The sequence below is a fragment of the Tachysurus vachellii genome, chromosome 21 (assembly GCF_030014155.1).
Source record: "Tachysurus vachellii isolate PV-2020 chromosome 21, HZAU_Pvac_v1, whole genome shotgun sequence".
Taxonomy (NCBI): Eukaryota; Metazoa; Chordata; class Actinopteri; order Siluriformes; family Bagridae; genus Tachysurus; species Tachysurus vachellii.
Window position 1 is genome coordinate 6,307,604 of NC_083480.1, and position 26,047 is coordinate 6,333,650.

At 42.1% G+C, this 26,047-nt stretch overlaps 1 protein-coding gene across 1 annotated transcript in view; it reads left to right on the forward strand.

The window, feature by feature from the left end:
• ext1b (exostosin glycosyltransferase 1b) overlaps nucleotides 1-26,047 on the forward strand; it is an 88,494-nt gene that overhangs the window by 2,628 nt on the left and 59,819 nt on the right. The gene's annotated exons all lie outside the window — the stretch shown is intronic.

Here is a 26,047-nt window from a genome sequence, read left to right on the forward strand (position 1 = left end):
GAGAGAGAGTGTGTGTGTGTCAGAGAGAGAGTGTGTGTGTGTCAGAGAGAGAGTGTGTGTGTGTCAGAGAGAGAGTGTGTGTGTCAGAGAGAGAGAGTGTGTGTGTGTCAGAGAGAGAGTGTGTGTGTGTCAGAGAGAGAGTGTGTGTGTGTCAGAGAGAGAGTGTGTGTGTGTCAGAGAGAGAGTGTGTGTGTGTGTCAGAGAGAGAGTGTGTGTGTGTCAGAGAGAGAGTGTGTGTGTGTCAGAGAGAGAGTGTGTGTGTGTCAGAGAGAGAGTGTGTGTGTGTCAGAGAGAGAGTGTGTGTGTGTCAGAGAGAGAGTGTGTGTGTGTCAGAGAGAGAGTGTGTGTGTGTCAGAGAGAGAGTGTGTGTGTGTCAGAGAGAGAGTGTGTGTGTGTCAGAGAGAGAGTGTGTGTGTGTCAGAGAGAGTGTGTGTGTGTGTCAGAGAGAGAGTGTGTGTGTGTGTGTGTGTGTCAGAGAGAGAGAGTGTGTGTGTGTGTGTGTGTTAGAGAGAGAGAGTGTGTGTGTGTGTCAGAGAGAGCGAGTGTGTGTGTGTGTCAGAGAGAGCGAGTGTGTGTGTGTGTCAGAGAGAGCGAGTGTGTGTGTGTCAGAGAGAGCGAGTGTGTGTGTGTCAGAGAGAGCGAGTGTGTGTGTGTCAGAGAGAGAGAGTGTGTGTGTCAGAGAGAGTGTGTGTGTGTCAGAGAGAGTGTGTGTGTGTCAGAGAGAGTGTGTGTGTGTCAGAGAGAGTGTGTGTGTGTCAGAGAGAGAGTGTGTGTGTGTCAGAGAGTGTGTGTGTGTCAGAGAGAGAGTGTGTGTGTGTCAGAGAGAGAGAGTGTGTGTGTGTCAGAGAGAGAGTGTGTGTGTGTGTCAGAGAGAGAGTGTGTGTGTGTGTCAGAGAGAGAGTGTGTGTGTGTGTCAGAGAGAGAGAGAGTGTGTGTGTGTGTGTGTGTTAGAGAGAGCGAGTGTGTGTGTGTGTGTCAGAGAGAGCGAGTGTGTGTGTGTCAGAGAGAGCGAGTGTGTGTGTGTGTCAGAGAGAGCGAGTGTGTGTGTGTCAGAGAGAGAGAGTGTGTGTGTGTCAGAGAGAGCGAGTGTGTGTGTGTCAGAGAGAGAGAGTGTGTGTGTCAGAGAGAGAGAGAGAGTGTGTGTGTGTCAGAGAGAAAGTGTGTGTGTATGTGTGTTTCAGAGAGAGAGTGAGAGAGTGTGTGTGTCAGAGAGTGTGTGTGTGTGTCGAGAGAGAGAGTGTGTATTTCAGAGAGAGAGAGAGAGAAAGAGTGTGTGTCAGAGAGAGAGAGAGAGAGAGAGTGTGTGTCTCAGAGAGAGAGAGAGAGTCAGAGAGAGAGAAAGAGTGTGTGCCAGAGAGAGAGAGAAAGAGTGTGTGTCTGAGAGAGAGAGAGAGAGAGAGAGAGAGTGTGTGTCTGAGAAAGAGAGAGAGAAAGAGTGTGTGTCAGAGAGAGAGAGAGTGTGTCCGTCAGAGAGAGAGAGTGTATGTGTGTCTGTCAGAGTGTGTGTGTGTGTGTGTGTGTTAACTGCTTACCCAGTCTTGTTAATGGTCATTGAATTTTGACCATCTTTTACATTTGTACTGAGTTCATCACCAGCTTCATGCTCTGCAGCTCTCTCTCCATACCGAGTGTGTGTTTGCACCTGGTCCAGGTTGCTGCTCATCCTCCCACTCGTGCTTAGCCATGGCTCTAATGTGCAGGGATATTTTTGGCATCAAACCCTTACCTCCCATGGCACTGCAGAGGTGCTGCTCAGCAGGACACACTGCGCTGATGGTAATTGGGGTGTGTGTTTTGTGTGGAATTGGGCGGGGGGGTGGGGTGGTTGTAGCTGGAGGGATCATGAGCAAGCTGATCCAAGCAGAAGTGCAGCGTATGATTATGGTTTAGCATTTTTTATTGCTGCTTTTTTGTGGGTGTCTGGTAAGAAAAGAAGCGGTGGAGTTGATTAAATTAGCTAATTAAGGGTATGTGTGTGTGTATGTGTGTGTATGTACAGTATATGTATGTGTGTGTGTATGTGTGTGTGTATATGTACAGTATATGTATGTGTGTGTGTTTTCCTCTATTATCTGACGGCATTTAAATATAAACCCACGTGCTATCAGTTAACCCCTCAGCCATTAGCTGGGATTTCAGGTGATTGGAGCTGCTAACCCTTTTCTTGTGTGGAAGTCTAGGCTCTAATTCCTCAGTGTTCTTCACTTTGAGTTTACTGTCCTGTGTACAGTAAACAGTGTGTTACACCATACAGTGTTTACTGTCCTGTGTACAGTAAACAGTGTGTTACACCATAGTGTTTACTGTCCTGTGTACAGTAAACAGTGTGTTACACCATAGTGTTTACTGTCCTGTGTACAGTAAACAGTGTGTTACACCATACAGTGTTTACTGTCCTGTGTACAGTAAACAGTGTGTTACACCATACAGTGTTTACTGTCCTGTGTACAGTAAACAGTGTGTTACACCATAGTGTTTACTGTCCTGTGTACAGTAAACAGTGTGTTACACCATAGTGTTTACTGTCCTGTGTACAGTAAACAGTGTGTTACACCATACAGAGTTTACTGTCCTGTGTACAGTAAACAGTGTGTTTACTGTCCAGTGTACAGTAAACAGTGTGTTACACCATACAGAGTTTACTGTCCTGTGTACAGTAAACAGTGTGTTACACCATAGTGTTTACTGTCCTGTGTACAGTAAACAGTGTGTTACACCATAGTGTTTACTGTCCTGTGTACAGTAAACAGTGTGTTACACCATACAGTGTTTACTGTCCTGTGTACAGTAAACAGTGTGTTTACTGTCCAGTGTACAGTAAACAGTGTGTTACACCATACAGAGTTTACTGTCCTGTGTACAGTAAACAGTGTGTTACACCATAGTGTTTACTGTCCTGTGTACAGTAAACAGTGTGTTACACCATAGTGTTTACTGTCCTGTGTACAGTAAACAGTGTGTTACACCATACAGTGTTTACTGTCCTGTGTACAGTAAACAGTGTGTTTACTGTCCAGTGTACAGTAAACAGTGTGTTACACCATACAGAGTTTACTGTCCTGTGTACAGTAAACAGTGTGTTACACCATAGTGTTTACTGTCCTGTGTACAGTAAACAGTGTGTTACACCATAGTGTTTACTGTCCTGTGTACAGTAAACAGTGTGTTACACCATACAGTGTTTACTGTCCTGTGTACAGTAAACAGTGTGTTTACTGTCCAGTGTACAGTAAACAGTGTGTTACACCATACAGAGTTTACTGTCCTGTGTACAGTAAACAGTGTGTTACACCATAGTGTTTACTGTCCTGTGTACAGTAAACAGTGTGTTACACCATAGTGTTTACTGTCCTGTGTACAGTAAACAGTGTGTTACACCATACAGTGTTTACTGTCCTGTGTACAGGAAACAGTGTGTTACACCATACAGTGTTTACTGTCCTGTGTACAGGAAACAGTGTGTTACACCATAGTGTTTACTGTCCTGTGTACAGTAAACAGTGTGTTACACCATACAGTGTTTACTGTCCTGTGTACAGGAAACAGTGTGTTACACCATACAGTGTTTACTGTCCTGTGTACAGGAAACAGTGTGTTACACCATAGTGTTTACTGTCCTGTGTACAGTAAACAGTGTGTTACACCATACAGTGTTTACTGTCCTGTGTACAGTAAACAGTGTGTTACACCATAGTGTTTACTGTCCTGTGTACAGTAAACAGTGTGTTACACCATAGTGTTTACTGTCCTGTGTACAGTAAACAGTGTTACACCATACAGTGTTTACTGTCCTATGTACAGTAAACAGTGTGTTACACCATACAGAGTTTACTGTCCTGTGTACAGTAAACAGTGTGTTTACTGTCCTGTGTACAGTAAACAGTGTGTTACACCATACAGTGTTTACTGTCCTATGTACAGTAAAGTGTGTTACACCATACAGTGTTTACTGTCCTGTGTACAGTAAACAGTGTGTTACACCATACAGAGTTTACTGTCCTGTGTACAGTAAACAGTGTTACACCATACAGTGTTTACTGTCCTGTGTACAGTAAACAGTGTGTTACACCATACAGTGAAATTCTTACTCTGTGAATCCTCCAGCAGCCTAAGACAGAAGTTAAGGATACGACAGAGATAATAGAATAGCAGATACCTGGTGTGCCTTTAAGCTATTACACAGTAGGAGTACAAAGAGATGTCTGGCACCAGACAATGGGCTCCATCTTTACAATGTTCAGGAAGATGCCTTTGTAATCAGTGAAAGCTGGAACATTTTGACCAGTTTTCCTCCAGCATCCAGTTTTCTGCCCACTGCTACAAATAGCCTCTAGTTTAATGAGGTATGTTTTATGTCACTTGTAGCTGCACTGGTGAATCCAGCTTGGTGTTGCTGCTGCTTCATACTTCAGCCAAGACCTAAATCACAGCTGACTGTTATACAGCCTCTCCATGATTTTGTCATTGTCGCTGCCACAAATACTTGCTTTTTTTGCTGCATCTTTTGGCAAAATTTGTGACGCATCTTAGTGTTTTTGTCCTTTTTTTTGGCAGGAAGCAACTTGACTTTGTGAACTTGTAAGCTCAGGACTACTCTTTTAAACATCTACTACATTACTGTCTGTGAAAGCTGTGCTCATTTGTGGCAAACGTGAAACGAAAAGTCCAAATATCCTAGAGTTTGCTTGAATTTGTGTTAATTTCAGCAAATATATCAAAATATAAAAATCCCGGAGGAACTGATTAGCCTTTTTTTGTGAGACTTCTTATCAGTCTCAGACTTTTTTCCTGGCCAGATTTAAGCTTCCGCTCCCTCAGCCAGACTTTGTGGATCACTATTACTAGGTACGATTCGAAGCATCCTCTGCCTTCTGGTTTTGATGTATCCGTAGTCCAGCTGTGTTTCTACCGAACATTTAGAAGAAATTTGGTGCCGTAGACTTGAAATTCCTTCATTTACCGAGCTGCAATAGGTCTCCAGTGCCATGCATTAGTAAACAATGGAATCATTCAGATCTTTTCAAAGGCTCATGCTGGTCAGTGCCTCAGCTGGGAAAGCCCTGAAATCCGCTCCATCTCACTGGGATTTGTGGATGTTGTCAAATTGATCATATACAGATGGAGGAAATGATTATAAATCTCTCCTCCATGCTGGATATTCCATCTGGCTGCTGTTCAATCTTTTTCTTGAAACCATTTTCTTAAATTCGACAACTCGTTTTTCCTGGAAAATGAGTCAGCGTGCAGACGTGAGTGTGGACGGATAATATCTGTAGCGTCGAGGTCCAGGAAAAAGAATTCGAAAAGGCCGGTTAATATTTAACCCGGAGTTGTTCTCCTCTGTTGGCTCTACAGTACGTTTGTGTTTACGTCAGTTCAAGGACAACGGTCAGTTCGTCAGGTTCGTCTTCTGCCTCGGCACCCTGAACCCACCAACACCCCCCACACCCCGCACCAACCCTCTGACTTTTTATAGCAAATTTCCATCATGTTTTGTCACGTCAGCCACTTTTGACAGGTTGAGTTCAAATTCCTTCAGATCATCTTGTAGCGAGAAAGGGAAAGTTTTTGAGTCGATCAGTTGCCCGTGGCCATGTTTGATGTTAATTTGCAGGAATTATTTGGAGGCGAGCTCTCTACCCTACTCTCTATTCCACATTCTTTACCTTCCAGACCTGGCATCTTTTTCTTGCCCTGTAGCGAACACATAGGTGTGTGTGTGTGTTGTTGTTGTTTTTTTTTTATTTTTATATATATATATATATATATATATATATATATATATATATATATAATCTTCTACCCATTTCATGCCAGCCTTTTAATCATGAATTAAATAAAAGCACTGAATGGTTCCTTGTGTTTTAAAGACGGTGTGGATTAAACTGAGATTAACAAGAATGTCGGTGAGAATTTTGTGAAGATTCAGTTTGCAAGTCTCGGAGACCGGATTCCCTGCTGCTTCTGTTATTTGTTTTTATATTGTTATTGCATTAATAAATCGTGTTTGTGTGTGTGTGTGTAAGCAAAATGCTAATGTGGAGGAGCTAATTAGCCCGAATAGTGTTCTGCTTAATTACTGATGGTTGATTATATATTTCTGTGTATAATGTGGTGTGACTGCCTTATCTTAATCAGTGGATCTTTTTAATTGTTTGAGAGAGAGCGTGAGACAGGCAGAGAGCGTGAGACAGGCAGAGAGCGTGAGACAGGCAGAGAGAGAGAGAGACACAGCGAGCTTGAAATGGCTTCAATAACAAACTCTGCCTAAGAAAAGATTGTTGCATACACTAGATATCTTATGTTGCATACTTACACCCATATTTCTTGTGTGTCTGGGGTTTTTATGCACATATGTGCGAGTGAACGCTAGTCTTCGTTGTGATGTTTCTCTCTGTCCTGTTTACCCACATCCAGGGGATTATGGTATTGACATTCCCATCAGGCAAAAATGGCGAGGATCAAATCCCTAACTCAAAGTGCTCACGTGTCTGCAGAAATGTTTTACAAATTTATCCCCCATTTTATTTCCTTAATCCCATCAGATTTAACCTGTAACTTCTGGATGCTTGATGTAAGCACCGCCTACCAGTTATCACTTAACGCTTATCAGTAAAATGTTGTAACCAGGATCACAACGTAGAATAAATGTGACGCACTTCAATATTTAATATACCACACTCCTGACGGTGGAATTTACCAGCAGTTCATTTTTAAGTTTGTTTTGTTTGTCTTTTTTTTTCTTTCAGTTTGTCCTAATCCTCCTTTTCTTTCTTCTCTCCTTCTTGCCAAGAAAACAGATAAAACCTCACCCAATCCTATTTCAATGTTTAAAGTACACAATTAAAATGTTAAGTACACAGTTTATTCAGTGTAGAATTATCTTTAGTATAATAGAATTGACTTGACTGGAGAATTCAGATATGTGTTTTTGTAAAAATGCACACACACACACACATTTTACACAAAGCTCAGTCGTGAGTGAATGACATTATAAGGTAATAAGGTATACAAGAAGAAATAAGGTAAGCAATAAGCTCTGAATTTAACATCCAAGCACACTGCCTTGTCTTTATGATTCAGAGTTCACAGTTCAACTAAGGTCCATGTGTGTAGTGTATAATAAGCCTCACCCTGCCAATGAGTAAGAGTCTTCAATAAGAGTCTGTATCTCTCTGTGAAAGAGATTTGTACAAATCAGACCAGTTCCAAAACATGCATTCAGAGCCAGCAACGCTTGAGCTATAGAGGAGAAAACCTTAAACAAAGATTCAGCAGTGACTGAGAGTGTTGGGCTGCTTCTAGCTTGGCCCTTGAGCAAGACCTTTAACTCAAACTACTCACAAACTGCTCAGTTGTACAAAATGTACGTCGCTCTGGATCAGTGCATCAGGCAAAATGCTGTGATTTTTAAATGTGACAGCTTGAGGTTAAAATAATCCCCCTGGTGAGGTCCAGACTTTTGGGATCTACAGCCATGTCTGTCGCTGGCTAACTGCCTGCCTGCCTGCCTGCCAGCCAGCAGATCTGATCCCGATCCACTGTTAGGCTTGAGTTTAGATTAAGAAAGTTCCTTTCTGTTGTCCTGGCCTGTCCTTCATCACCACATATGTGGAATATAAAGTGCTTAAAAGTCATTCTGAAGCAAAAGGCAGACAGGCAATTGGCTTTTCCCTTTGAAAAGTCCTTTACAATGCCAGACTGTTGATTGGCTTCCAGTTGAGGACTCTTCTGAGACGAGAGTTTTCTTGCTGTGTCTTTGAGATCAAAGGACTTGTGAGGACATTTGTGTGGAAATTGTTTGTTCCACGTTACTTGAAAGGCGTGTGTTAAGAGGGACCACTGAGCTCACCGAAACGCTGTTTCTAAAACAACTCGTGTCAAGATGGGAAAGTGTTTACTGAGGTAAACTGAGATAATAGAGTATTTAATGATCAAATCCAGTCTTGATTCAATTCTATACTCGATTGCTGGCTTCACAATTTTTATTTGATTTGATTTACAGAATAGTGGGTTGTAATGGAAGAATTATTTTTATTTTATTATTATTAAGGATTATGATTTTTATTTATTATTTTATTCAATGCAAAACAATTTTCTTTTGTGTAAATGTAATTGCATAACAAATAGGTTTATATTATAAATTGTAAACAGTATAAACAAATAAGTTTAAAAGAATCTCCAAAGCATTTAGATTTCAAGACTTTAAATGACCAGCTGAAACATAACGAGCAGAAACAGAGCTCCAAATCCGGCTAAACTGTCAGATTTCCGCAGCTTTTTGTGTCATGAAAGCTACAGAAGTTATTTTAACATGGTCATGTAACTGTATGATGTACGTGGGCTTTTGACATCAGCAATTATCACACTTTGCATGTTCAGATCTCGACAGCTCTCCAGTAAAGAACACGATCACATGACCAGCATGCTCTCTACAGATTTGAACTCCACTGCATCTGCATTCAATGCAGATTTATTGTAATTATAAATTACAGTTCTCATTACACCTCTGAGGTGATACTTTCAAAAGCCCAGGACGCTGAGTGTTTATTTATCTAGCTTTGCTAGCCTTATTTGGGAACCGTAAACATGGCATGAGTCAACAAGTGTTGAAGGATATAAAGGAGACCTCCTATATTCCTTCTACAAACCATTTAATACATTTAATAATATCCAGACGACTTGTTCCTGTAACATCAAGCTAGCGTAAGTTTCATCCCCCAGCTGAACTTTATGTTCAGATTCAGATTCTTATACATTGTAAACAGGATCTTGGAAAATCCATCTAAACTAAGATTGTTCATCTAAACTTAAGCTTTGTCATTGCTGATATCAAGGAGCTGTACATGCCCTTTTTTTCTTAAGAGGTGCTTAGTGTTGGACGGATTTGGGGGATTATGAGGGTTGAGAGATATAGGACGTCGAAAGTAAACAGCTCTCAGTGAGCTTTTTGTTTGGTTTTGGTGATTGGCTTTAGTTGGTTGGGATCGACTTTCAATGAGCCACGCATGATTGTACTCTATGTTTAAGGGGTGTGTGTGTGTGTGTGTGTGTGTGTGTGCCTTTCTCACACTTGCTAGATGGCCCTCAACTCATTACCTGACTCATGGATAGGGGCATGGTCTACCTTTGCATGTGGACCAGTATCAGCAGGAACAAGACTTCACGTCTGTCTCATGCCGGGTATAAACAGCCTGAGGGGAATTTTTTTTTTGTTTGTTTTATTTTTAAATAAATGGTGTCCATTTCACCACTTTGCTAAGATTACTCACCTGCCTATTGCTATTATCGCTGATATTGCAAGCAGAATAAAGTCATTGTATTGCCGGATTATTTTTGTTTCAAATGAAAGGCAGTTATTGTTCTTCACACCCAGGTCCATGTAATTACAGCGAGTTTGGAAGTATTATTGAGTGAAGTATGTGAGTGTATATTTGTGTAAGCTGGAGAGGGGGTTCTCTCTTAAAAAGAGCATTTTGTTTTAGTGCTAGCTAACCTAATGGCTTGAGTTATTTTATGACTTGATTTGACTTCCTCTCCAGTGAAATATCTCTCTCTCTCTCTCTCTCTCTCTCTCTCTCTCTCTCTCTCACGCTCTCTCTCTTTCTCTTTACCGTTCTTTCTTTATTCCCCAGGCACCGAGGGGCTCCTTTGTGCCAAAGTTTGCTCAGATTCTTTAGGAGCCTGTGCCTTGTTGACACCATGCCCCCCTCTTGTTTCTCAATCCCAGCACCCACCTCGTCTTTCAAAGCTCAAAGAGAAGCTATTACAGCCCTCCCCTCCTGCCCGAATTTCCCACATACCCTTCAGAGCTTCTTTTACTTATCTCCCAGCCAGAGACTAAATTCTGATATCTCTTTACTTTTGAACCCTTAATGGCAATTCCACTGATCCCCATTTACTGCTTTAGTGTCTGGCTGTTTGGAGGTTTTTGTTTTTTTTTTGTAAGTCTGGGTGGTGGTGGTTGTATAATGGACCCCAGTCAGATTTCATATTTTTTCCCCCTCACAAATCTTGACCCAGCTCCCTTAGAACACGTTGAAGTAGTTGTTGGGAATATAGAGGGCAGCTGGGGGCAGAAAGGGCTTAAGACTGCCAACTTGGCCCTGGTTCCTCTGAGAACAGATGGATGGATAGCAAGGATAGTATTCTGGCTGAAAAGGGTCTTTCTTTTCCCAAAATAATGCACATAATCAGTTAAGAGAGAAAAGTGTTTACATGATGTTCTTCATCTAGGAAATCAGTTTTCACAAATACTGGAAATGGTTTGAGATTGAGTTTTAAGATTTGTCGGTCCTTTTAGGTTGGCTTTGTAGTTGCCTTGCCTTGTATTTTACGTCCTTCTCAGATAAGAGTTACTGTGACTGTTTATTGGTGTCCACTTGGCTAAATGGGAATATACTTCCATACCTTGGTTACTGAAAGAGTGAATTTTTTTTTTTTTTTGTGATTCCTTCATATCGGGTATGAGTTTGTGTGACCTTTCACTTTAGAGGTCACATGGCTTGTGTTTCAGAATTAGCCGATATGACGTTAAACGACTTGGCACACCGTTCTGTATATTAGACTGGCTGTTTTTGTATCTAGCCTACGAGACCTTGATGTTGACCTTTGCTCTGATTTTATGGTTTGAACAAATAAGTTTTGAGCACAGGTAAGTTTTACAGCCATGTTTTTAGCACCTCTGCACACACCGAGGAAGATTTGCTCGGTTGCAGATAGATCTGAAGTTGCTTAGTACCAGGTTTGTTTTTCTCACTCAAAAAAATAGACATGTGGAATTTCTTTCCTAATCAGTTCCTCTAGGAGTGTGAGTTGTTTTTTTGTTAAAGTAACAGGCAATAATGCTTAATTTTGCAGCTGCCTTTTTCAACATTTGCACTGCAACATGTAGGTTTTTTGTTTTAGTTTGTTTTTCCCAGAAAACTACTTGACTTTGGACAGGATTCTTCTTTTAAACTCCTGCAGGTGAAGATTATGACTTTCTATGAGAGCTGTACTCCTGATCGACACGGGAATAGAAGAAGGCTGCAGGCGTGTTGTGATATCACACGACACGTCTTAGCCCAAATCTGTGGAAAATCTGCACCCATTTTGAAAAATCACATGCCCTTCTGAATATTGCTGTTGTCTTGTCTTTTATGTTCATTTCTGCAGTTCTTGTCTTTGAGTTCCTATCAGATTCAGCCCACTCTTCCTCTGAGTTAGATAAAAAGTAAATCTCACTGTTTCATCTGCTTCTACATTTTCTATAGGATGAGGATGGTGATCATACATGTCTGGTGAACTGTGTCTCTGTCAGTGCGCGCGTCTCTGTCAGTGTGCGCGTCTCTGTCAGTGTGCGCGTCTCTGTCAGTGTGCGCGTCTCTGTGAGTGCGCGCGTCTCTGTCAGTGCGCGCGTCTCTGTCAGTGCGCGCGTCTCTGTCAGTGCGCGCGTCTCTGTCAGTGCGCGCGTCTCTGTCAGTGCGCGCGTCTCTGTCAGTGCGCGCGTCTCTGTCAGTGCGCGCGTCTCTGTCAGTGCGCGCGTCTCTGTCAGTGCGCGCGTCTCTGTCAGTGCGCGCGTCTCTGTCAGTGCGCGCGTCTCTGTCAGTGCGCGCGTGCCTCTGTCAGTGCGAGCGTGCCTCTGTCAGTGCGAGCGTGCCTCTGTCTGTGTGAGCGTGCCTCTGTCTGTGTGAGCGTGCCTCTGTCAGTGTGCGCGTCTCTGTCAGTGTGCGCGTCTCTGTCAGTGTGCGCGTCTCTGTCAGTGTGCGCGTCTCTGTCAGTGTGCGCGTCTCTGTCAGTGTGCGCGTCTCTGTCAGTGTGCGCGTCTCTGTCAGTGTGCGCGTCTCTGTCAGTGTGCGCGTCTCTGTCAGTGTGCGCGTCTCTGTCAGTGTGCGCGTCTCTGTCAGTGCGCGCGTCTCTGTCTGTGCGCGCGTCTCTGTCTGTGCGCGCGTCTCTGTCTGTGCGCGCGTGCCTCTGTCTGTGCGCGCGTGCCTCTGTCTGTGCGCGTGTCTCTCTGTGCCTCTGTCAGTGCGCGCGTCTCTGTCTGTGTGCGCGTGCCTCTGTCTGTGTGCGCGTCTCTCTGTGCCTCTGTCTGTGTACGCGTGTCTCTGTCTGTGCCTCTGTGTGTGCGTGCCTCTGTCTGTGCCTCTGTCTGTGTGTGCGTGTCTCTGTCTGTGCCTCTGTCTGTGTACGCGTGTCTCTGTCTGTGCCTCTCTGTGTGTGCGTGCCTCTGTCTGTGCCTCTGTCTATGTGTGCGTGTCTCTGTCTGTGCCTCTGTCTGTCTGTATGCGTGTCTCTGTCTGTGCCTCTGTATGTGCCTCTCTGTCTGTCTTTGTGCGTGCATCTCTGTCTGTGCCTCTGTGTGTGCGTGCCTCTGTCTGTGTGCTCACGTCTCTGTCTGTGCCTCTGTCTGTGTGCGTGTGCCTCTGTCTGTGCCTCTCTGTCTGTCTGTGTGTCTCTTTGTGTCTCTCTGTCTGTTGTCCCAGAAATTTGGTTACATCTCGTTAAACATCGCTAGCACTAGCTGGCTAACATCTTGCTAACGCTACACGCCGTTGTCTGGTGACTACCTTGTGGCTTGGCTACCTGTTGTTTTCTGCTGTTGTTGCTGTGCATCCATTTCAGTCCACTCTGACCTGTAACTGTGAAACTGCACTTAAAGTAGCGCTTTATGAGCTTTAAGTGCTCTGACAAGGCAAAGATAACACGTTAAGGCGTCCATGTTGAATTTTCTCCGTTCTTTTTGCATCTCTGTTCTTTTTAATTAGATAATCATTCAATTTTTAATTACTTGAGAGCTTCAATTATTTGAATCAATTAATTTTATTATTACTATTTTTCGGTGATTTTATTTCTCCCTGACCTTCTTACTACTTTCCGACTGTTTAAATCCTGGGTGCGAACGGTCTTCTTGTCGCTCTCAGTCCCTCAGCCTCTCCACAGGAATCCGCTGCGCTCCAGTAGTTTGCTTCCCCGGTGCTTCTTGTTTGGCCAAGTGCTAGAGCTGCTTTAAATGTAGCCAGTGATGTGGAACCCTGGCAGCAAAGCAGCTGAATTATTCAACAGCTGTGTTTTTATTCATTTATACTTGCAGAATTTTTTTACAGCGTGTCCACTCTTACAATCCGGTGTACGGAATTTAGGACTCGGGATTGTTGAGTTGAACTTCTGTTAATGTCTTCTCTACTCAGCCGGATTTAATGAAGGCTATGAGTTTGGAGAAATCTCTGGATTCTCTAAAGAGCAGTTTAGAGCAGATAAAAAGTCCAGCTTTCCTTTATTTTTTTCCCCCTCAGCTCACCATTGGACTCTGAAACATGTCTTCGAGCTCGTTTAATGGTTTACTGACCCTATTAGACGAGTCGCCTCTGCAAACGAGAGACGGTTAATGGTTAATTAAGCAGAGGTGCAATAATGAATCTGCAAATCCAGCCATCATTAAGTTACATTAACCTCAGTGTTTTAAGAACAGTTTTTTTTCTGATTCTCGTTATGACTTTTAAAACTCTGAGCCTCACAAGGTCATCTGTAACTACCATGTAACTCAAATCACAGAACACATGTCACATGTATTCTGTGTCAAAACTAGTGTGTCAATGTCACTAGTGTTTGTTGTGGAAACATGGCTTGATGAATACAGGTTGTGTGGGTCGTCTCATGAGCGTCGTGAGCGTGTCCTAGGGTTGTACAAATCATAAATTCATTAGCTAGTCCAGCAAATAAGAGCTCCGGGGTGATTGTCCGGTCCCTCGTTTCAGTTGCCAGGAAACGTAGCACTGAAAAAATTAAACGCACTCTGTGGTTCAGTAAATATGACCAAAACAAATCTCTGAATCTTATTATTTTTTTTTAATTATTATTAAAATTATTTCACTGTTTTGAGCTTGTAGTATGAAATTAATTTGCATATGTGTGGGGAAGTCGTGGCCTAATGGTTAGAGAGTCTGACTCCTAACCCTAAGGTCATGGGTTCGAGTCTCGGGCCGGACATTACTGAGGTGCCTTGAGCAAGGCACCGAACCCCCAACTACTCCCCGGGCACCGCATCATAAATGGCTGCCCACTGCACCGGGTGTGTGTTCACGGTGTGTGTGTGTGTGTGCACTTTGGATGGGTTAAACACAGACAACAAATTCTTCACCATACTTAGCCGTATGTCACGTCACTATAATGTCACTCACTATAATGAATATTTTTCTTAATGGATTAAATTTCTATTATTTTTCAAGCGCTCACAAAGCTAGAAAAAAAGAAGCAAGGTTTACAGATGTGAATATTGGTGTGGAGGCGTGGCTTATTAACCTCGACATGCATGTACATTTGCTTCTTTGAAATTTAAACACATTTCATATTCGCTCTTCGAACAATGAAGGGTTTCAGTAAAGTATTTCAGATGTTCAGGGCAACTTAATAGTAATGCTATGTTTACACGTACAGTGATTTTAGCATTGCTAGCCTCCTGCTGTACTATGGTGTTCCTACCGCTGGTTGCCATAGTAATAACGTTTAGCCATGAGGGTCGCAACTAACAATAAAATGAAACATTCTGGATGGTCGGATTTGGTGATTGTGATAAACTGCAATTCGTTTATCAAAGAAAAAAAAGAAAATGCAATATCTTCATTCTTAAGCACCTTTTTTATTCACTTTGTATATTTAGTATATTTCACTTATATTTATTTCTCTTGTGAACTCTTAAAGACATCTCTGGTTAACAGAATTTCCTTCGGGATGAATGAAGTACAATATTATTTTATACGTTTGTTGCATCACTGGACACGCCCACATCTCGTCCCCGTCGCTCATGTCGCCTTAATGAAAATAAAATCGACTAATTACTAATTAAACGAATAACTAATGCAAGCACATTGTTATCCTTGGTGCCACGAAATCTTCCTTAAAAATCTTCACAAATTTCACACCAAAAATTTCTTTTCTGCCCAAGCTAAAAAAAAAAAAGCTAGCGTTTGTAATGTAATAAAGTAGTTTGGCTTGTTCAGTGCATAAATTTTGAGTGAGGATGATGAGGATGAGGCATGAGCTCAGTTCTGGATGATGTGTATAGTGCAGCAGATGGTTGGGGTTTGCGCTTGTGTTACAGCATCGAGGTTCGTCTTACTAAATGAGAACCTTTTTGTTTTCCTGTAGTGAATAAGGCGTTTTATTTCTGGTTGTTGAACCTGTTTGTCCTCTGCATTTTAAACTATTAGCCGAGACTCTTGCTCGCCAGGCTCTCACGGGCTTGTAACTTCTCCACGCCTTTGAGTTTGTAATAAGTTCTAAGATTAACTTTTTTCCCCCCAAACTTTTTTTTTTTAATAAAGAGGAAATAACTTTCTTTTCATACAAAAACACCAAATGTGATAGTTTTCCCTCTACAGTGAGAGACTGTGTGCTTCCTATTTGCACATCTTTTCAAACTTTCATTTAAAATTTAAAAGCTGAAGAAAAAAAGTCTTTCCCCTGATTTTTGTATCGTTTCGTATCTGTAGCCAATGTAATTCGCTATAAAAATAAGCTTATCCTGTAGTGTGGGAGATATATATAAGCTTTCCTAAGCATCACTTACAGCCTTCCAGTCTCCTGTCTGCTGGTGATTGACAGGCTGTATGTGCGCTTATCATAAGTGTGTTCAGTCACCTAGACAGCTTGTTGACTGTGTCAGCAGCTACAGATGCTGATCTTGAATCAGGCTCAGATTCATCCCCCTGAATATGCCTGGATGACTGAAGGAAAAAAACAAGGTTCGGGAAAACATCCTGAAGATTCTTCCGTTGGATTTAAGTGCAGCGATACAGAGTCATCTCGATCTTAAACAGTGTAATTTACCACTTGCGGATTGTGATCTGTACGAGGGGAATGAACAGCAGGAGAATAGGAAACACTTCATCTTAATCAAGCCGACATTCTCTTCCATAGTAATTTGTGCCACAGCTTATCTGCCTCACAGAGGGCTGCTCTTGATTGCTGATGGTGAATCTTGGAGCTTCGGGGTATAGTCTATATTGGTGTGGGTAAAGCTTAAAAAAAAGACCTTACATCTTCCTGCAGGTCAAGTACTCCAATTATGACCTGAAGTACATCCAGCGCTTATATTTACCTTTTAAAGGCATTTTCACACTAGCTTAACCTCCACTTTGCTTTCTACGTGTATTAAACACATCTAAGGCAGTCAGAATGTGGCTTTACAATCAAATGTGTGATGGAACAGAATGCGTTCAAAAAAAAAAAAAATCCAAAACGCTCTAAGCACTTTACTATCCAGCATGTGGTCAAAAGTATGAAGAGCCATGTGCTCCACTCTTTGGAGTGTTGGAGTGTCTGTGTGGATTTGTGTTCATTCAGCTACAAGAGCATTAGTGAGATCAGACACTGATGGTGTAAGAGTGAGGAGGTCTGGGGTTCAGTCAGTGTTCAGTGGGGTTGAGTCAGAGTCAGGGCTCAGTGCAGGACACTCGAGATCTTCACTCCAACCTTCTCACACCATGTCTTCATGGAGATCTGTGCTTTGTGTACAGGTTCATTGTCATGATGGAACAGTGTTTGAGGTCCAGTGAAGAGAAATTGTAACACTACAGCATACAGACTTTTAATACAAGTTTGTGCTTCCAGTTTTGATAAAAAAAAACATATGGGTATAAAGATCAGATGTAATATAGTGATCAGATGTCCATGTATAATTTTCTCATTTATTTGTTTACTTAAAGTAACGCCTTGTCTGATTGGTTGGTTGATTCATTGATTGATTGGATTTTCCCACTACATTTTTTCCCCCCAGGTTTATTAATTAGTCATTTATTTAAATGAACACCTTTACACTTTCACACGCATAAGCAACCAAAATAAAGTAGTACACTTTATGCAGCATTACGAAAAGCTAAAGAATCCCTCACTCTGTTATTTTTTCCCATGCCGGTTATTCCCCGGACTACCATTTTAGCGAGGACTTTTCATTTCATCCGTTGTCAAGGTTGGTTCTCGACATAAAGCAGTTAATCAGCACAAAAGGGAGAGCATCTTGACCACATGCCAGCATGTCACGTTCCACTGAGTCTACACACCTGAGACGAGGCTTAGGTCTCCCTGCCTCGTTCTTCAGAGTAGAAGAGGCACTTAATTATGAGGTGAGCTGCGAGCCAAGGGAATGTACTTGATGACCTGCAGACCTTCATTATGGAAAGCATGAGGGACTTGCTGGAGTTTAACACCCTGCCCTTTTAATGACATTGTCGAGCACGACTCCTGTTCTGTCATAGTCTTGCTGTCTCTCACAAGTTTTCTCTTCTCACCAGTCCATTCACTGTGGAGGCTGAATGAGGTGGTGTAGCCAAAAGGACCTGCTGCTCCTACAGAAAGGCTGAATGTGGGATGAAACTGTCAGGCACTGGGCTTGAAGGACACCATTCGATGCTATAATTTAGCACATATGCGAATCCCACACCGCCTGACTGTAGGCGTTTTCAGACTGCTGGCTCTCGAGCAGCTGTCGCTGTTTGTTTCCTGCTCCAAAGCGTCTGGATATGAAGCCATGTGGCCTGGGATATGTTTGACTGGACCGTTCCTCAGAGACCCATGTAGCACTCTGTTGGGTATTGCGTTTATCCAAAGTGTCTTGTCTGTGGAAACTGAAGCGTCAGCAGAAACAAAGAAAAGAGAATCCGCTCCTAAAATAAACGGGCAGCAGAGCATTAGGTATCTAGAGAAGCAGCTGTCCCGAACTCAGCCGAGCGAACAGACTTATTTAAGGCAAACAGCTCACTTCGGTTCCCTTTCGCTCACACCCTACTAAGACCATGTAGTGTTATTGACCAAGGCCTCCTGAAGACACATTTGCATCTGCATCTCTTCTTATATCCTCTCTCCTCTCCTCTCCTCTCCTATCCTCTTCTATCCTCTCCTATCCTCTTCTATCCTCTCTCGGCTCAGAAACCTTGGAAATGGGCCAGCGTCCCGGTTGCCAAATTGCTCCCAATACCCTGCTCTCCGAAAAGTGTCATTAAAGTCTTTTTTGCTATGAGGTAATGCTCCTTTAGCTCACTTTAACTGCAAAGCTAAGATGATCATCTCTCTCTCTCTCTCTCTCACACTCTCACTTGTAGGCGAAATCTGTCACTGCCAAGACGCTCGAAAACGAGAATTAGCCTGGCGATTTTTCTATGTAGCTGTGGGCAAGTGGCTGTGTAATTACACACTGGCTTCATTAGCAGCTCAGACCGGGGGCTTTAATGAAAGGAAGCGAAAGGCTCAGGCAGTCGAGCTGGCGCGGTTATTGTGCCGGAGCATCGGGTACAGCGAGGGAACGCTACAGCACAATGGCATCCATCATGGCTCTGAAGCAGATTTTCCATGCCAAGCCACTGCCATTATGCCCTCCTACCGGATTGCGGCACAAAAGCTGTCTAGCTGCAGGAAAAAGGGAAAGAAATGCACGACGAAAGCCTTTCTTAGCCCCTATGCACTTTATTTGTTGCATTGTGCTCTGAAGAGCTCTTGGCAGGCTCTTGCCTCATTGCTGAGATTGTGGGAGGGCTGTAGAATCTAGCTTTTTCCCTTGTCTTTTTTCCTTCCTCTTTCTGCATGCTGTTAATCCAACCCTTCTCAGAACGGCCACCAATAGCACCGTCAACTGATTTGAAAAAGTCCAGCCTGTCCGTCACTCCGCTGGAAAATATATCTGCTGTGACAGGAAATGAAAGTGGTGTCACAGGCTTGGTGCCGCAGCGGTAGTGTATAGCTTAGTCCTGTGCCAGCCAGGGTGGTACAGCGCTTCCTGATTCTGTCTGTCTTCTGGGAATAGTACAGTCTCTTGCATCTACTGTTCCCAAAGCGTCAATTCAGTTGATCAAGATCTGCATCTAATAATAAAATAAATAAACAATTTTCAGTCGCATAATAAAATTTCACTACAATTTGAGATTAAAATGAGCTTCACTGTAATGACCGTTTCATTAAGTCAGACATGATATTCATGCTTGTTATGCACGTTGCTGTAATCATTGTACCTCTTCATGCAAGCTGGAAGCAGCAGCAGCAGCAGCACATTGCACGCAAACCACATCTGATTGTGCCGCGTGCCGCTCGCTGCCGTGCAGCATTCATGACTCGCGTGTATAAACAAAAGCACCGGTGTACAAGCGAGCGCCTGCACACTTTTCTAGCACTTCAACAGTTGATTGCGTTGCCTAGGAGACTGTTGTGAATCATTATGGGATGTGACACTCCCACACCATTCTGCTTAGGCAAAAAAAAAAAAATGTTGGATTTGATTTATTTCATTCATATTTTTGCATTTTCTTAAATTTCATATCTCAATATATTTTCCTGCCACTAAAATCTTTACATGCTTTTTTTTCTAGAATATTTTTTCTTTCCTGTCAGATCTGTACAGATCAATTCACATCAGATGCTTTAATGTTGTTTTTTTAATTAACTTTTTATTATTAAGTTCTACAGACTGCCTCCATTTTCTAGCATAATCTTAAGTACAGATTCATATAACACACTAAAGGTGACCTCCTCGACACATGATTGTTCTTATACACACACATACGTGTGTGTGTGTGTATATATATATATATATATATATATTTTAGTGGTTGTCATGGCAATACAAATCTCCAGGTTAGTAGCGACATGTGTGAAATCTTCTCATTGTTCTGTGTTTTATCTAGTAGGTAAATGCTTTTTTTTTTTTTCTTTTCCTGCATAATAAAAAAAAAAAAAAAAAAAAACACTTTCTTTTTCTGCCACTTTTTTTGGCACTTTCCTCATCTCATAAGTATTCATTACTAGAAAGAAGTGAAATTATCTGCCACTGAAATGACTACTGGAAAGTTTGAGCAGTACACAGGAAATGTGAAAGTTCATGTTACCGACACAATCTGATACCCTGGGTGCGTTTTCTTTCTCACATGCATGCACACTTCAACACACACACTAACTGTAATCCTGTAACTGTAATTCTGTAAGTAAATGCTGATATTTAATTCAGTTTACTTGTACAGCATTGTTTACAATTGACATTGTCTCAAAGCAGCTTTACAGAAGCATAGAAACAGAATAAAAACTGTAAAGTTTCAAATTAAGTGACTATTTATCTGTAGCGTTTATCCTTAATCATCAAGCCGGAGGTGACGGCGGTGAGGAAAATCTCCCTGAGATGATAAGAGGAAGAAACCTTGATGGGAACCAGACTCAGAAGGGAACCTCATCCTCATTTGGGTGACACTGGACAGTAAATAATGTTAATGTCAATAATGACAATCCTTTCTACTACAGTTGTGTGGAATTGTGCAACCAAGAGCTTCTGAGGAACTAACAGGTCAGCGTGATTTCTAAGGTTCATTATAAACACTAATGCCTGAGCACAAAGCTGACCGACGCAACGGCAGTTCAATGATCATGTGATAGTCACCAAGTGGCTCCATCTACAGTCATATCAGACTCATTTCTGCTCTCTGTGATGCTCCAAACTTGTTCACAAAAATTTGAAGAGGTTTATGCCTCGACATCGACTGGATGTTTTGTGTTCATGTCTGATGAAATAACAGTAATCTAGAAATTGGTCAGCGTTTTCTTCTCAAGCTCGTGTGGCTTCAGCAGTCTTTAGGAACATTTAGAGAAACAGCTGGCAGGCAGGGCGCTTATCAGCTCGGTCTGCTCGTTGCTCTACTGCTTTCCTTTTCAACCTTCCTGGCAGGAGACATAGTGCATTAGCTCAAGTGATTGATTTGCTCGCTCCTGGTTACCTGCTTAAAACCTCCCATTTGACAAGAGCCACTTATAGCCTAGCTTTTAAAATCAGGAGTTATGTTATTGCCATATAATTCTCTCCAGTCTTTTTGGAATAATTTCCAGTTGTTCGTTACTGCTTTTCTGCTGGATAAATGCTAATTCACTTGGTTTCATGCCATTTTCTTGTCTCGGATGTTGCTAAAGAGAATGCTAAATTACGTGTATCAGTGTGAATCTCTAGCTGATGGCTTAGGGATCCTCATTTATTTTAAAACCTCAAGGTTTGAATCTGTATCAGGGATGATACTGACCTTAATCTGAAGAATGTATGAGCTGAGGTTTAACAACTTCCACTCTGATCCACTCCACTGACTTACTCTGTCTTTAATCGCAGCACCATTGCCCCTCAGATATTTCTCATCATTAGCCAACAGAAGCTTGCAAAAAAGCAAGTGTACTCCAAGCGCACTTCCCCACATGCAGCAGTGTTTGTTCTGCAAAGGAAAGGGGATGTGGACGCCTAGCGTTTATGGTGTCAGACTACCGATCGAAAGGTTCCGAGCTCGAATCCCAGGTACACCAAGCTGCCACTGCTCAGCCCCTGAGCAAGGCATTTAATCCTCAACTGCTGTTGTTTAAAAACGAATTCAAAATGTAAGTCTGGATAAGCACGTCTTCTAAATGCTGTAAAATAGAAAGCACCCGAGCGATTCCGACCGATTCAATCCAATCGATCTGATGTGAATGTGGCATGATGGAATTATTGAACTAATTCAATAAAGAGAGGTCAGCACACACGGCAGATTTGTTTACCTGTTTGTTTCTAACTTTTTCTGTTTCTGACCCATTAATAAAAAAGGTTTTAAGTTTCAGCAGTTTCAGCTCTATTTCCATTTTTAGTTTATTTAATTATATCCCGTTCGAACGAACCCAAACCACACAGCAAACAAACCAGAAAAATCAATTTGCTCAGCAAATGGACTAATGTGTGTGAAAGCACTCTAACTCGGTGCGTATGTCGTATGTGAAGATCACTGCTTCATGAATTTGACAAGACACAGCAGGCTCAGATGTGGAGTGTTTTTCCAGGAACGTCTTGTGACCTGAACTCTATTGCATCACAAGGTGACGAATCTCATTTCTTTTACACCAAAAACATCCTGAGGACTAGATTTGTACGTGGCTAGTTAAGTGTGTTCAACATGCTCTTTTTTTTAATCCACTCATTTTATTAGACACCTTTTTGTTTTTACTCCTTGTTAACGGACACTTCATAAGCCACTAACCTCTTGTATTTAAGGCCACATAAAGAGTACAATGTTTGCTATTGAGCGCCATTGTGACACGGTTTGGCATTCAGCTCGTCTAAATACATATTCAGACAGAGCGCCCGCGATCAATAAGCTGTTGAACTGCCGAGTCCTGGGTTCTGGCCTCCATGAGAGTGCTGGCTTTTGTGTTGTTGTCGGCTGCTGACCCTGCAGATAAAACCTACCATGATGATGATTAGCCTCATTAGAGTCTGTGTAGCCTGGTGAAAGGGTCAGTGTCACACTCCTGGTGTTCATCCATCCTTTTTGTGACCAGGTGTGTGTGTGTGTGTGTCTGTGTGTATTTAAACCCCACTTCTTTCTGGCCTTCCTGGCTCTATTGAAATGAAACAGATCTTTTCTAGCAAAATCTAGTTTAGCCTCTTTTATTTTCCCCTGTTCATCCACATTATTTTTGCTTGTCTTCAGCCTCCTCTTCTCCTCTCCTGTGGCTTGTGTGGATGGAGGAAATTCAGGTGCTTTGTTGTACTTTGCTCCAGTGCTCTGATCAGCTGTCTTGCTGGCTCGGTGGGAAATTCCCAGCCGTACGGTCCTTCCTGCAGTATTTTTTGCTGCTGTACAACAGCCCCACATGTCAAGCAGGGCAGCAAAGAAAGAACTCCATCAGCACACACACACACACACACACACACACACACACACACACACACACTCTCTCTCTCGCTCTCTCTCTCTCTCTCACACACACGCACACACACACACCTCACCCCCATAGTGACAGCTCAGCCTTAAACCTCATGACATATGACTGGATAAAGATGGCAGGCTTCCAGGAAGAACAAGCTAACGTTCTTCACTTTTTTTTTTTTTTTAAAAACTTGTGTTAGTTTTTTATTCAGGTCTACACTCAACTACACTAAGACTGCTGGAAAATTCTTTTTGTTGTGTAATCTCGTGTTCTGTGAGGGTTTTTTTTTTGGTTTGTTTGCTTTTTCTTTTGCTCTTTCACTTTAATGGAGTTTTATCTTTTTTACAGTTAAGTGTAAATCCACATAAAACCCTCCGGCTCCTCTGGAAGCAATTCTGACTAATCCCACCCACTATATGTACCCACTGTAAAGTACACAGTATAGGCTCATTCATTTGCCCAACTTCCTTAATTTGAACAATCTGTGTTTGCAGGTCTGTTTTTGCTGGGACGTTGACTTAAAATGTTTATACTCCTAACCATGACACTAAAGAAAAACGAACTATGGTTGGTTGCTTTGCATGTCAGTCAAGCGTCTTCTTGGCCAACAGAAGCAGATATGGAGTCCAGACCTTCTACCATCAGTCTGAAGCGCTGGCTAAGTAGCGCTATATCTGATCTGCAGAGATACCTCAGTCTAAGCAGTCACTTTTCAATCCACTTTGCACCTTGGCTTCAAACTCTTGCTGAGCGTCACTGACGGAGGTAGCTGAAAGTCCCTTTCGTTACCTTTTAAGTCTGGATGAATCCCATACCTTTAATAACTTCTGAATCATGATCCCTCCGCTGCCAGGTTTGGTCTCGCATCCAGACTCTTCATTTTCTCTCTTTTCAGACGTAGCTGCTTCGCCTCAACAGAAAGCCATTGTTAGAATCTTGGCCCCTTTGTAGTCTTTTCACTGCCGTATTGATTTGTCTGGGAATTCACAACTCAATCCACACGTTAATGTCTAAATCAGCTTTGGTTTAACGTTCACTGGTGATGCCTTTGTTTATTTTTTAAACACTTTAATGATTATGGAAGGCAGGTTTTAACGGTATGTAAAAAAGCTTCCTGTTCTTCATTTTATCCTTTTCCAGGTTTCTTTGCTAGGTGACTTAGGTGACTTAGGTCTTGTATTGGAATCATTATTAGAGGCTGGCATGAGTCAGTCTACACAAATCTGATGCAAATCAGCTTGATACGTCCTACAGTAGGTCAGTGAGATCTGTTAGATATGCAAAGCACATGGATGCTTTCTGTTTGTCACCAGGGGACCAAGTGACTTGCGAACGGCTGAGCATTCGTCACACCCGGTGTTTAATATCTGGCAAATGTCCCACTCAGGCTTTGTGCTCAATGGTCGTGTGTTACTACTGTTTAAAGGGGGATGTGCCGTGGATGGTGCACAGGATGGTGAAATGGTTCACAAGTCACCACCAATTTTTTTTTTATTTTTTTTATTTTTTTTTTTTAGAGAATCCAGGTTAGTGTGCACTTGCATGACGAGAGCTGTAGAGGTGAAAAGCTCTTGTTTAACTTGGGTTTGTGTGGATAAAGTTGAAGAGCAGGCGCTGGTTCTCGGTTGCCCCCCAGGATGGCAGTTTTATTGACGTGGGAAACATAGTCGTGCTATTTCGGTTAGCCTCAGTCTTTTTCCAAGTTTTGGTGCACTGATCCGAGCTTGAAAGAACACAGCGGTGCACACAAACACGTTCCGTGTCTCTGTTTCTCAAACCTCCAGAGTTTTATTAGCATTACCTTTTAGAGAGCTTGCAAGTTAGGCGACGAGCTGCTTCCTGCTTTCCAGTCTCTGCTGTATTAGTCATCCTGGTTTCAGCTTTCTGGTTATTTTTAACCACTTCTATATGTTCCTATATAATGTGTGTGCCACAGGCATGATGTAATGCTACAGACGAGGGAACGTTACATGGCGAACGGCCGTGACGTTAAAACGGTCTGTCATGTACCGTGTAGTTCCTGCTTGTGCTGCCAAAACATCTCTGAAACTGCGATGCTCTTTGTGTTCTGACACCTTTGTCATAGCCATTGTTTTTTTCCTCACATTATCCACATGTATTTTTTTTTTTTTTTTTTACCAACCAACAGATAGAACAATCTCAACTTTCTCCTAAATAAAATTTTGCATTTAAACTTTTATTAAAATAAAAGTTTAAATGCAACCCAGTCTGATTGGTTTCTAGATTTCAGAGTGCACAAAGCACTTCAGTTCACTGCCGCATGCTGCCCTTCTCTTCTTCCAAATCTCTCCACCTGCTGCTTTAATGCTTGCAAACCAAAGGGTGTGGTCCGGCTCTCAGGAACTATTTATTACTAAACAGAATAATGAGCTTGAATGAATGTTGGATAATATTCTCAGGATGTGGAAACACTGAAAAAGTGCAGTGCGGTTAAAAATGAACTATTAACATGCCACTGTAAACCCTTTATATCAGTACGCCGGTGTTCCAGGCTGTCAGTGGAAAGGAAATCGACTTGGTATAAACAAATGAATTATTTTCTAGCTGCAGGTCTGGTATAAAACGAGTCAGGACTCTGTTAGCTTTCAGTGTGAGACCTGTGTTTTTTCCTTCGTGTTGAGAATCTAAAAATTTTAGTGCTTAAGGATAACATCGTTCAATTTTAGATGATCATGAACAAGCGCTTTGGGCATCACATCGTTTACTTTGAAGATAGAAACTTTTTTCGAGGTAGAATTTTCTATGTAAATGTTACCACTAGTAGCCTATTAACCACCATTGTGGAGTGTGATGTGCTGAAAACAGAAGGAACGTCCAATTTTTTAGCCTCTGGTTTAAAAAAAAAAAATTGTTCAATTCGACCTCGAGCAAAAATAAAGATGCTTGTTGGGCGAAATGTTTTTTATAGTCGACCAGAGAACGAGATGTTTAAGGATTTTTGTCGAAGGCAGAAACACGGCGCTTCATCGGCAGACATTACCAGGACTGGATAAATATTACAGGTACATATAAAATCATCTCTCCTACAGATTCAAGCCCTCACTGATTTTCCATGAACTAGACGAACGTACAGAATTAATCCTTACACGTTTTACTCAGAGTAGGTTAGTTGCTGCAGTTTTATACTTATATATAAGTTAACGTGGCTTCCGAGCAAATGTACAGCAACCACACTCCATAACTTGTATGTTTGTGTAAAGAACTCTTGGTTTCAGATGAAGTTTTGTGGGTGTGACTGTGTTTACTTATGCTTTTGCTGAAGTTCCCAGTAAAGCAGGTGCTGCTGGCTAAGTTTGGACTTTAAAGGTCATTCATAGTAGAGGACAAATGTTATTCTTGGGGCGGTGTGACA